General features: G+C 36.1%; 1 long non-coding RNA gene across 1 annotated transcript in view; it reads right to left on the reverse strand.

Annotated features, from left to right (window-relative positions):
• Positions 1–592: 592 nt before the first annotated feature.
• Positions 593–14,546, reverse strand: part of LOC118764988 — a 22,592-nt gene continuing 8,638 nt past the window's right edge. The window contains exons 2-4 of the long non-coding RNA XR_005000830.1: positions 11,961–11,966; positions 5,936–5,941; positions 593–721 (exon numbers count right to left, since the gene is read on the reverse strand). This is a non-coding gene — a long non-coding RNA (uncharacterized LOC118764988). The remainder of the gene's footprint in view (positions 722–5,935; positions 5,942–11,960; positions 11,967–14,546) is intronic.

A 14,546-nucleotide genomic window follows, 5' to 3' on the forward strand; every position in this document is an offset into this window, starting at 1 on the left:
TGAAGAAAATTCTAACTGGGCCCCACCTGCAAGGTCATGTGCTGTTTATCTTGATATGAGATTACCATGTCGCGCACATATGGTTGTGTTGCATGTGCCTGGTGTAACTTTATCAGACGGGTAGTCATGATGGGTATATTGGGCTTCGTATATTTTACCCCAGTGTCACTTTGATGGCATGAACTGCTCTCTCACTCAATAATAATAATAATGATAACAAACGAAAATACAAAATTTACCACTTTTATGAAAGACGTTAAATTCTGCCACATATGTTGATGTAAAGTACGTAAGAGCCTCTGGGAAAACAACATTCTTTGTTTTCTGGTTTGGAGCATAGACAAATAAGTCTTGCAAACTACTGGAGCAACCAACATGAAGGTGGCCATGAGAAAAGCAAGCCTGTAGATTTCAAAGGCTGACCTTGAGCTTTATTAATAGACATTGCAAAGCAAAGTTGCACAGGGAATTGTGTTCGTTTGAACTCAAACGGCATGTCTGTTGGTTTGTTTGGAATACTTGGAATGAAAACCTCTTCCCCAGAAGCACATTCAGTGATGATGGTGCCTTCTGTTACATTAGTTGATAATAGCTTCACAATTAACCTTGTCCCATTGCATAATTTAGGAAGATCTAAATTTCTTAGAAGCATTGTTGGGACTCCTACCTTCAGAAAAAGTTTATGTGGAGGAATTCCAGGTGGCTCAAGAGAATTAAGGAACTCATCAAGGACTGAATCAACTGATTTGTACTTCTTAATGACTGTTGGAATCTTATTCATTAATTCATGGTTAATCCTTGCAACTGTCTCATTTTTTGGAGCAATTCGGCGGAATTCAAACTCAAAACGTAATGGCTGACTAAACACCGCAAAGCATTTGCCCGACGTGCTAACGATTCTGCCAGCTCGCCGCATTATTTATGCAAGATATTACTAAGGAGAATTGTTACTGTTATCATTTAAAGAAAACATACTACCAACTGATGAAAACAAGACTGGTAGGAATAAGCTACGTTGGTGAGATCAAATAACACTGAAAAATATGTATAGCAGTGCCCCTTGCAAACAAAGACTTTCTAATAAGTATGAAAATGATTTTGTTTTAATGAATTCTTAAATTTTTGAAACTATCCTCCATTCTGCTTGAAAATTGCTAACAATCACCTCTAGGTTCCTCTTTCACCAATTCCTTGCATACGTTATTCAGCACATTGGCCTTCAGCGTTGTGTTGCCTCTACAGCTATAAATACAGTGGAAACACTAAGACATTAGGGGTAAGACTATGTGTGTATGTATACATACATACATACATACATATATATATATATATATATATATATATATATATATACGCGAGAAAGAAGCAACAAGAATGGATAGGTTTTTAGTACAATCGTTTCATACAAGGACAGGCTTTATTAAAAGTTGTAAAAATTACAGCATATAAACGTGTCCCGTACTCATCAGCTAAAATACATGTGAGTTCTCTTTAGCTGATGAGTACGGGACACGTTTATATGCTGTAATTTTTACAACTTTTAATAAAGCCTGTCCTTGTATGAAACGATTGTACTAAAAACCTATCCATTCTTGTTGCTTCTTTCTCGCTTATAATCACCCCACATTACTGTATTGTTAAAACAGTATAGTTTTTTTTGGTGCATCTAAGTTAGGTACCATATCAAGTAAATTCATTTAAATTAACTTGAATCTTTATTGCTTTTATATATATATATATATATATTATATATATATATATAATCAATTAAGTAAACACAAGATGGAATTGGTATAACTCTTTATTTTATACGATAATCGTTTCGACCTATCCTGCGACTCTCCTTTATGAGTGGGATGCTGTGCATCATATGGCGTTGCATCAATTTTGCAATCTGGGTCACATCAGGTACACTCATACATAAATGATTAGTCGAAACGATCGTCGTACAAAATAAAGAGTTATAGTAATTCCTTCTTCTTTAATTACTGAATTCCTGAAGTGGATCCAACGGAAATATACCCCGACTGCGGATGACACCAGGTGGCCCAAACAATGCCAGTGCTTTACTCAACGCATATACACACTAATTGACATATACTCATTAGTCCAAAATAACATTTATATATATATATATATATATATATATATTCAAAGAGCAATAAAGATTCAAGTTAATTTAAAAAAATTTACTTGAATATGGTACCTAACTTAGATGCACCAAAAAAAACTATACTGATTTAACAATACAGTAATGTGGGGTGATTATAAGCGAGAAAGAAGGAGAATGAAAATATCAGTGATATCTATAACAATAATATACAGTTGGATAAAAAGACTAACAATAATAATAACATTACGAATAATATAAGAAATCTTGGTAGGACTTTACACCTAAATGATGAAACAGAAGGATCAATAAATAATAACAATACTTTAGATATCAGCACCAACTATAGAAATGATAATCAAAATAATAGGAACCTTAAACATATACCCAGGAATAATCCAAGGCCTGAAGTTGTTCCTCCTGTGTGTAAGTGTAGAATAAAATCAAAATGCCCGGCACCTGGTCTATGTAGGGAAAATAATGTAATCTATAAATGTACCATATCCATGGAGAATAACAAATATTTTTACATTGGCTGTACAATTAATTTTTTAGCCAGAGTTTAGAAATCACATCTCGACTTTTAAATTACGTCATAAAGCTGGTACCACCACACTTTCAAACAAAATCTGGGAACTCAAAATAATAATAAAAATTATACCCTTAATTGGGAAATAGTTAGGAGAGCAATTCCGTATAAAAATAGTAGGGTTGGTTGTCAACTATGCTCCATGGAGAGGTACGAAATTCTAAAACATAGTAAACATAGAAACTTATTGAATAACATATCGAACTAGGTCAAGTTTTGTGTCCACGCTAAATTGAAGACTTTAAAATATTTTAATGATTGGAATATTCATAACTAGATAGATAGATATAACTTGATTTCTACTAGTATAGCACTGCTTTAAGTAGATAACTAAGAGTTCTCACATTACAGTTATCTTTATCTTTTTCCTTATATCTGCATCAGTTTTTTGAGAACAGGGAAATGAATAGTACTTATTCGCTACTTAATTGAGGCTTTATTTAATTTCAAACTCACAATTTTTAATTTCTTAATTTTAAATCTTAATTGTAATATTTAATTTTAATTCCTAACTTAATCTAATTTAAATAGCATAACTCTAATAATTTAATTAGTTACTGTAGCCCCATAATTCTATTTCATAATTAAATAATAAGGCTATTCCCTCGGTGATAATATGATTATCTTCATTATGATAGACAATCCCCTAACACCTTGTAAATGATCTTATAAGATTTGACCTGTAGTCAGTCAATGTATGAATAATAACGACAACTCCTTAAGACAATAAAATGAATAAATTAAATAAGTAATTTTTTAATGACTTTTTGATAAGATTACTTAGATTTTCCTAATGTATTTTCTGGTGATTTTAGCATCTGACCCCTTAACCCCTGACTATGTTATCTCTTTAGATTCTCTTTAAACTCATAGCTGATTTCAACAGCAATAATTAACGGTTTACTGGTCAAAGAATAATATTCTCTTCTAGTTCCTAGATGCCTGTTGATTAAAACCAGACTTACAGTCTACTAACTCTTCTGTATAACTAGAACCCTCTTTTTTTTCTTTTTCTTTTTTCCCTTCTTTCCCTATTTCTTTCTCTTTTCTCTTTTTCTTTTTCTTCTTCTTATTCTCTGTTTCCTTTCTCTTCTCTTTTAGTCCCCCTTCCCCCCCCCTTTTGCTCCCTCCTCCATTATTTTCTCTCTTTTCTTCTATTCCCTTCTCTATTCTTGGCCGATCTAGTAAGCCCTTCAGCCTTTAAGAGTTAAATAGCTACAGCCTCTTGTGAATAGCAGTAATGTGATTAATGTGGCAAATACCTAATCATATAACAAGGATTGATACCTACCTCATTGTGTTCAACCATTGTAAAATTTATCGCCTGTGAATATGAAATTCATCTCCATTTCTCTGGAAATTTACATCTACACCATTGAATCTGTGCATATATACAAAGGATTAATTCACCCTCTCTGTAATGCTAATAAGCAGAATTGAGACCCACCTCGTTGTAATTAACAATGGATAAATTTGTCTTCTGTGAGTATATAATCCCTCATCATATCTATGGAAATTCATATGGATTAGGTTCACCTTCTCTGTGATGCTATCAAAACTTTTTTAAATTCTGTGATAAGACTGTACATCATCTTTAAGAACTTTAATGAACTTTAGAAATCTGTTTAATTATCTACATTACTTCATGAGTATACCTCAAACACTAGGATGTCTAGAGAACTTACATGTATTTTAGCTGATGAGTACGGGACTCGTTTATATGCTGTAATCTTTGCAACTTTTAATAAAACCTGTCCTTGTATGAAACGATCGTACTAAAAACCTATCCATTCTTGTTGCTTCTTTCTCGCTTATATATATATATATATATATAATATATATATATATTATATACTATATATATAGAACCATGAAAAAACACCAAATAACGCCAACATGAAATATGTATCCTCTGACCAAGTGGCAAACCAAACAAGTAACTCTTTTTTACTGACATACCTGGAAAATATGAAGGCCGACCTAAGCCAGGAGATCCGCGAGCTATCACCAACCATCTATGCAAATCACAAGGACCACTCACCCATTACCAACTTCCCTTACCTCGACATTCCTGTTAAATGTACGTGGCATCAACCCATCAATTATTGCCCAAAAATGGAAGATCCCATATATAGAGAGTTGGCTTGCCGAAATGGCACATTGCTTCCCTTTCTTTATCCTTACCGAGACTCACCTGAACAACACCCATATGGACGCAGAGGTGAAAATAAAAGATTTCACCATTGTTCGTGCGGATCGCACAGACCGAAATAAGGGAGGGACAGCCATCTTTATCCATGACTCCTTTTCACTTGATGCCAAGGACATATTTTCCAATGGCTACTGTGAATCGGTATCACTATACAACAAAGCCAAGGACATAACCATTGTGGTCTTTACAGGCCTCCCCAGGCACCTCTAAAGTACTTTGAAGAGTGCCTTAGCAAAGTCCAGTCCTTCCTTCGGAAGTACCACTCCGGAAACATACTAGTGATGGGTGATTTTAACCTCCCTCATGTGAACTTGCCCACAAATACTCTGAAGTTAGGCAGGTGCTCTACATCAGATAGAGCAGCAGCAGAACTGCTCTTTAATCTGATGGATGAGTATTCCCTGACTCAGCTAGTGCTTGAACCAACGAGACAGAATAAAACGATCTTGGATCTGGTATTGACCAATCACCCTAGCTACGTTCACAGCATTTCAGTCGAAAAAACTCTCCTCTCAGACCACGACATGGTACTCTGCAATCTTAATTCCCGACATATAAAAACCAAACCAGCCAATCCCACTCCATGGCACCCATTTGACAACATAAACTTCCACAAAGCGGACTGGGGAACATTCAGAAAGGATCTGTCTTCCATCGACTGGCTTTTACTCTCAATTCCTCTCATATTGAGACCGCGTGGCAGCACTTTGAAAACATTGTCACCTATACATGCTCTAAACACGCTCCCAAGAAATCTACTAACACAACAGAAACCGGCTCCCTAAAAAGAAAAAACACTCATCAGGCGCATCAAAAGACTCAACAAAAAATCAACCAATTAAAATATTCCCACACACAACATCCACATTCAACAACAATGAAAAGACTAGAGCTGAAAAACTTCATCTGCAGACTAACATGAAAACCTCCATTGAAAATCAAAGAGCTGTGAGGAACAATGGGTAATCAAAAACATCAAACAGAACCCAAAAGTGTTCTATTCTTATGCAAATAAGCATAGAACCACTGTCTCACCCATTGGGCCATTGATTGATGATAACGGCATTCCCCAACACGATGCTAAAGAAATGGCAGAAATACTGCAAAACAATACTGCTCTGTCTTCAGTGTTCCCACTGATATTGACGTGAGGGAACGAACGAAGTTGACTCCCAACACAAAATCTCAGACATAACCTTCACTGCCACCGACATCGTAGCAGCAATAAATGAGGTCAAACATTACTCTGCTGTAGGCCCTGATAGATTTCCCGCTAGTCTCCTGAAGGAATGTAGATATCAACTTGCAGTCCCTCTGACCAACCTCTGGAGAAATTCGTTAGACACAGGTTATATACCGAAACAGTTTCTATCCCAGTCGGTCATCTCGGTTTTCAAACAGGGAAACAGATCCCTCGCAGTCAACTATCGCCCAATCTCACTCACCTCCCACATCATTAAAGTGTTTGAAAGAGTGTTAAGATCAAGGATAGCTGACTTCCTGGAGACCCACAAACTCCTAAATTCAAATCAGCATGGCTTTCACTGTGGCAGGGACTGTCTAACACAGCTCTTACACCACATTGAAGATGTACTCAAAGCCTTGGGAACAGGTTCGAACTCTGACGTCATATATCTTGACTTCAGTAAAGCGTTCGACAGGTAGACCATAACATCCTACTCTCAAAATTGGCAAATGTTGGAATCCGTGGAAAAGTTCTACACTGGATTAAGTATTTCCTGGCGAATAGAACACACATGTTGTAGTTGATGGAAGTCCACTCAAACCCAGCAAAAGTCACCAGCGGTGTTCCCCATGGAACTGTTTTGGGTCCGCTACTCTTCATAATTTACGTAAACGACCTTTTCAGTGTCGTACATTACTGCAAAGTGAAAATATTCACTGATGACACTAAGCTCCAGCAATGCTGTGAGTCAATGGGCAGACAGAACACAAAATGCAACTGAATGAGGGAAAATTTGAGCTGATGCATTTTGGAGAAATTCCTCACTAAAACACCATACTCTTCTTCCTTCAGGGAACCGCTCACAGCCTCTAACAATATCAGAGACCTGGGTGTAATTGTTGATGACGATCTCAGTTGGAGTGCACACATCAACAAGAAGGTCGATATAGCTCGTAGGATGAGTTCCTGGACCTTAAGAACTTTCCGGTCCAGAGAACAAGGTGTCATCAGACCACTTTGTTCCTCCTTTGTACGGCCATACCTTGAATACTGCTGCCCACTGTGGTCTCCTCACACAAGACAAAACATCTCCAGAATTGAGTCACCCCAGAGGGCTCTCACTAAACAAATTGAAGGCATGGCTGCTCTCGATTATTGGGATCGCCTTAAAGCCTTGAAACTTTACTCCCTCCAGCGTCGCCGTGAGCGGTACATCATTTGTACGATGTGGAAAATATACCGCCAACTTTGCCCAAACGACCTAAACATTAGCTTCAAGGTTCATCCAAGACTTGGACCACGGGCTATACGTCCCCTGCCAAATTCAAGATCACAACATACATGTACACTGCAACATAATTTCTTTCCCTCAACAGGCCCTGCCCTATTTAACATTGTCCCGAGGGAGATCAAAGAGGAAAAGGATCCCATCAACTTTAAACAGAGTCTGGATAGATTCCTTCAAAGAATACCAGATAAGCCACCCATAATTGGATACAACTCACCCAACAAGAACTCACTACTTGAACAAAACTTGACTTAAACAGGATTCGAATAATCCTATCAGGTGGTGCTATTAAGTTAGACATGGCCTGGACCAATCTCTGGTCGAAACATATCTAAGTTTATCTAAGTTTATACGACTTATAAACAAGGGCAAAAGAAAGTTGTTTATAATTTTAACCATAAAGGTATTTTGATATGCTGCCACTTTTTTGATGAAATTTTTTCTGTAAAAAAACTTCATCCTATATTAGTAGTATATATATATATTCGAATATGAATTTGAAGCCACGCAAGTGTTGTAAACATTATCGAACATGCATACAAAATGTATGCGCTGTGCTTGTTTGCCGGTCGGTTGCGATTTGACGCGTTGGATATGACTCTCTCAAAACGCCGGGTGTTAAAACACCTGAAAATCATAGTCATGGACAGATGAGGCACGTTACCTCAATTCTTATTCTGAAGCGATGGACTGTGATGTTTCGCCGTTTTTGTGGCTTATCGGCATCACGTTCCTGAAGAGAACTTGGTCCAAATTAAATTCCTTGTCCATGACTATATATAGCGGTGTAAAATCCATCTGCTGACATGCTCTAACGATGCATACGTAGAGGAATAAATTCAAAATATGAATTAGAAGCACGTGTTGTAAACATTATAGAACACACATACAGAATGTATGTACTTTGTTTGTTCACTGGTCGGCTGCCATTTGATGCGTTGGAAATGACTCTCATAGCGCCGGTTTATTACATAATATTTACACCGTAATTTTGATAAACCACAAAAATGGAGAAACATCGATGTCCATCGTTCCTGAATTGGACTTGGGATGAGTCGTCTCACCTGGCTATGACTTTCAGGTGTTTTCCCACCCGGCTTTGAGAGAGAGTCATCTCCAACGCGTCAAATTTTCGGCAGGTCCTCGTATATTGCTATATTCAGTTGGAATTTCCCTTAATACCCAATATTTTTAAGGTAATATAACTGTGGTATTTGGACGATGAGATTTTTGTATTTGGATTTGTATGGGTGTGGTTAATAAGTGTAGCAACAAAAGTAGAGTAACCTTCAGTATAATGTAGCTCTTCGTAACGCTATGTTTATTAAATATCTAGCGAAACACATGGTCTACTGTAAAATGTGAATTATACGGAGTGACATTTTAATTGATAATATGGTATGACCTTCCTTTTTTTCTATTTTTATACACATTTATATTGTTCTGTCATGGTACATAATGTATTATCCATTTCCGTATATTAATACTGTTGTGAGGTGAAAGATATTTTGTTAGAGAATATAATTCGTTACTACTGTTACTAGGGTAGCTTTTGAAAATAGCTGAAGAGAGTTAATGTATTTGTGAATGTCTAGTAAGGATTCATTGTAATTTTAATTTCTCAATCAATTAGAATTTATACTGGTCAGAGTTTAGGTTTAGAGTTATGTTATTTATTAACAATACTGATATAAACGCTAGTGCTGGTTTTTAAATTAAATTATTCCAACGTGTCAATTAAATTTTTCTAACCTTATCTGTTTGATGGCTATACTGAATACGAGAGAAGATCAGTCCGTCATCTCTGAAGAGTCCTAGCGGCAATGGGTCAAACCTTGTTTGGTATGAGTCTAGAATAAGGAACCCTATTAAAATGCATATTTTAGTTCCATCAAAACACTTCATATGAATGTCGAATATTTGTCTCTCAGCATATGACACAGTATGAATCAGCAAAGAAATTTTTTTTCTTTGGTGGATTTGTCACTAATTATATTACCTCAACGACAAAATCTCTAAGGTGTTTTGTAGGAGTAGTCTGGTTATGAGAGGCAGAATTCTATTATATCAAATTATGTAAATTTCCAGTTATGTTTACTGTTTATATCACTAAACTATTTAATAACTGAAATGTCATTATATGCCAACGGAAAATGTCGATGTCTGTCCTAATCTAATACACTTTTAGTGATGTTAATAAATCGCCATTTGGGAGTCTGCTAAGAAATTATTTTTATGGTCTTCTAATGTTATATAAGGTTTACAAATTGCCAAACGCTCAACTCTTTTATTTGGGGGTCAGAGGTCAGATGATTTGTTTCTTTGTCAATTAAATTCTGTGTTAAGGGGGTTTGTTTTATCACAGTCTTCTGTAAACGTAAACAATACTTCTCTATAATATACCCAGTTGAAGAGGGAAAAAAATCACATGATGATAATGGGGAGCAGGCAGTAGTGGTAGAGAGAGAATAGGAGGAGGAGGTGGACCACAATATGTATAACCATGGTGTTGCTGCTGGTACTGATTCTGCTGCTGCTGCTGCTGCTGATTATGATGATGATGATGATGATGATGATGATGATGATGATGATGAGCAGGACGACAATGGTAATAGTAGTGGTGAGGGTGGTGGAGGTGGTGATGGTGGTGATGGTGCTGGTGCTGGTGCTGGTGCTGGTGGCGTTGTTGTTGGTGATGGTGATGATGATGATGGCAACAATAAAGACGACAACGATGATGGTGATGAGAATCATGAGGACAGTGGTAGTATTATTGGAAGTGGCTGTCATAATGATAATTGTTTTTGCTGTTATCATCATCATCATATTATTATTATTATTATTATTATTATTGTTATTATTATTATTATTATTATTATTGTTATTATTATTATTATTATTATTATTATTGTTATTATTGTTATTATTATTATTATTATTATTATTGTTATCACCATAGTCAATCATCATCATCACCATCATTATCATTAATACGTGCAATGGTGGTAATTGTAGTGATAATGTTGGCAGTTGTGATGAGATATAGTGGAATAATATTCAGCCATCAGCATTCCTCTTGTCATAAGCATGTCACAACCATTTAATATGCACACGTATTTGTTTTTTTGTCTTTTGTTTTTACTTTTTGTTTGTTGTTTTTTGTTGGAGTTTTTTTGTTTTCTTTTGTATCGTCAGTTTATGTAAAGTCATCTGTTTTTGACAGCGAAGTTAATGGCTAATCTAGAAATCTTCGGGATATGTCAAGTACGTCACCTTCTCGCAGAACTGTCAACATTCCACTTGAATGATTATTGAGAAAAAGATGATTATATAACTGCAATTACATGGAACATTTTCTCTCTATTAATTGGAAGACTGGGTTCCGTTCTGCTGGTTACAATGATATTCGTTGTACAGAAAGAAGGAGAAAGAGACAGGGTCGAAGAAGGAGAGAAGGAGGGTACATACAGCTTCACAGGAAACTTCACATCATGTCTATCTCTATGATATGACATCTGTTATCTCATATTTTTGGTTTCACATTTTTCTTCAGATTGCATCTGCATTTCTTCAGTTCTGGGACCAAAAAGTAATTTTTCTAGATGTGCGTCAGTCGTACTGCAACTTCAGTTCTTTACAATAACAGCTTTCCATTAAGTTTCTGACATGTGTGTGTGTGTGTGTGTTTCTGTATAAAGAGACTGACTGCCAGACAGATGGGTACATGTATATATATATATATATATATATATATATATATTATATATATATATATATATATATATATATATATATATATATGTATGCATGTATGTATGTATATATATATACATATGTATGTGTATATATATATATATATATGTGTGTGTATGTGTGATATGTTTAAAAGGTTATAATCTAAGCTGCAAATTCATGAAGCACATTGACATATTCCAGTACACCAAAGTATGTTTTATATATATATGCATGAGTACGTGTATGTATATAGATAGACAGATAGATAGATAGATAGATAGATAGATAGATAGATAGATAGATAGATAGATAGATAGATAGATAGATAGATAGATAGATAGTAGATAGATAGATAGTAGATAGATAGATAGATAGATAGATAGATAGATAGATAGATAGATAGATAGATAGATAGATAGATAGATAGATAGATAGATAGATAGATAGATAGATATCCAGGGTGCGGTGAATAAATTGTCGTCTAAAAATGAAAATAATACTGACATCTCATTTCAACAGATATATTTACCAAAATTCCATTAAAAATATCTTGAAATATTAAAGAGTAAACTTATTCAATAAAATTGCCATTGTCTTCTACCACGGCCTCTAGACGACTTCGGAATTTCCTGCAACTCTTCTGGACGGTCTCTTTGTTTAAGATGGTGAATGCTACCATAATCGTTTCCTTCAGTTCATCATTTGTGTTACAAGGAATTTTTGTTGGCCTCTCGCTCAACTGCGCCCCAGACATACTAATCAAGGGGGATGGAACCTGGGGAGTTAGGTAGCCAGATGTTAGGAGTGATGTGGTCGCAGAAATTGTCTGACAGCTATGACTGGGTTCTCCTGCTTGTGTGACAAAGTGCAGAGTCCTGTTGCCAGACATAGGATTTTCCAGTAGCCACACTATTCACTCAGGGCAGCACTGCCTCCTCCAGGCACTTGATGTAGACCTTTGTGTTGAGTCTGAGGTCGTGTGGGAAGATGAATGGAGGCATAACGTCGCCATCACTAATGCTCACGCCAAACACCATGATGATGACTGGATGTTTGATTTTAATTATCACGCTTGTTACATGTTTTGGGGTCACGGCAAGCGAACGGTTGTGTTCACCATCTGATCCTGTCAGATATTTTTCTCGGCTGAGAAAAACCAAGGCATGTTCGGTTGGAGGGGATGCTTGAGTTTGTTCAAAAGCTTCGTAGCACGGTCTTTCTTCTCGTCCTTGATGGCTTGGGATAAAAATTGACCCTTTCTCAGCTCGTAGGAGGAATACCGAACGTCTTCACGCACTAACTGCCTGATAAGAAACTCAGGCACTCCATTATCCCTGGCAAGGGACCTGACTGACTTGGAAGGATACTTGTCAATTATGGCCTGGATCACACCAACAAATCCAGGAGTTCTTTTCTTATCAGAATGATCCGAGTGAGTTTTCCAAGCTGTCGTACCTTCTTAATCACCATTAGACTCATTCAACTTTTATCGGACCCTCTGCATTGTTCTCAGATTGACACCCAAACACTCTGAAATGTTCGTATTGGAGCTTCCGGCGCGAATGCCAAGTAGTACGGCATGTCTTTTTCAATTTTTTTGCACAGTTAATTGCATCATAGTGCTTTTTGCTCGCAGCCGGTGCCCAACTGACCCTACTATAATATGTAGTCGACAAAATCAAAAACAAACAAAGCGCATGCACTAACATAAAAATATAAAATGGTAGCGATTTATCCATCACACCCTGCATATTTGCATATACATAATACATGATACATATATATATATATATATATATATATATATAGAATCAATCAATCATATATATATATATATATATCAGGTTCATTATTTTCACCATCATACATACCAGGCAACCTGTACGAGATAGCTTGGCCTGCTAAAATTAACAAACAAATCTTCTAGAAACTATGTTCTATAATTATAACACTCGAATGACACTGATTAATGTACAACGTATTATTCAAGGCAGGATTGCTTCCATCATAGTTAAAGCAGCAAGATTCCATGTTCATGTTTCCTCACCTTTGTCTAATCCATGAACGTGCTGATCAAATTAGAGAATAACGATCATTTTAGCTAAAAGATGCAAATGTTGTTATTGTCATGGTAGTTTAGCCCCAGATCAGTCCTTTTTAAGCAGACCTATGTTCAAAAACTCTCCCGGCCTTTTACATATCTCGTATTACATTGCAGAACAGTAAAAAATATACAAGCCTTTCTTACAGTTTGGCATATAGCAATTATTGTATTTGTTATCCAGACCCCACTTATAGAGCTTTGTTGCTTTGTTAAGAACAAACACCTTCATTCTAAAAAAATACTAAGAAATAAAAAATAGAAAAACACACAGACTTAGTAATTCATACATTCTGAACCACTGACATACATATCGTTAATAATTCAAGCCTTTAATATCCTGCCTTCTTTCGTTTTACTCTCCACCTCTTCCTCATTATTATTATCTATTATCAACCACAACAGCAGCAGTAGTGTCTTTACCTTCATTATCATAAACGTCATCATTTTATCTTCCATTTTCTCATTCTGATGTACATTGACGATTTTTGTTGTACTACCTGTCACTACTTTCTATAATGATTTGTAATATATAATCTCTACTCTGTGAGACCCGAGATTCTAAGATCTTTCCATATCTTCTGCCTTCTTTGATTTTCCAATCCCAAAATTCATTAAACATAAACCCCAGTTTCACGCATCAGCTATCATTGATTTTCATCATAGTCCCTTGCTAAATCAAGTCACCTCCCCAGCTTACATCGGCCGATACCATTCTCCTACCATATTTGTGTTGCGCATTCTGTACATCATAATTACCATGACTACATATCATTTCACTTTTATTTGTGACTGTTATCATAGCTAAGATATAGTGAATTTCTGAACGGATCAAACCCAGTATTTATTTTACAGTCTAGAACTTATTCTATTGGTTTTTCTTTGCCGAACTCTAAAACTACGGTGACATAAACAGTCCAATACCGATTGCAAGCAGTAATTGGGAGATATACACAAAATTCCTCCTGAAAGTGACTATATTCACCTACCCAACACTGGATGAAATACCATGGATTTTATAAATAATTTATGGGAAGCCTGTACCTTATTTCCCCTTGCTATGTCCACATTATTGTACTCTGCTGTCTTTCACTTGTATTCTTATTTTTGCTCTCATTCTTATTCTTACTCTATTTAAAAGGATAAGCACACCTTATCTATTCTTAACTGACTCTTATGTGTTAGCCCCCACAACTACTTAGACCCTCTGAAGAAGCCTAGGGGCAAATCCATTATCTGTTCATCCACGCATAACATTGAAGTGATGGAGATAGCCTGGAAAATTTGGTTGCATCTTGGCAGAAACGGCCGTAAGGAACTAGTAC

The sequence above is a fragment of the Octopus sinensis genome, linkage group LG10, assembly GCF_006345805.1.
Source record: "Octopus sinensis linkage group LG10, ASM634580v1, whole genome shotgun sequence".
Lineage (NCBI taxonomy): Eukaryota > Metazoa > Mollusca > Cephalopoda > Octopoda > Octopodidae > Octopus > Octopus sinensis.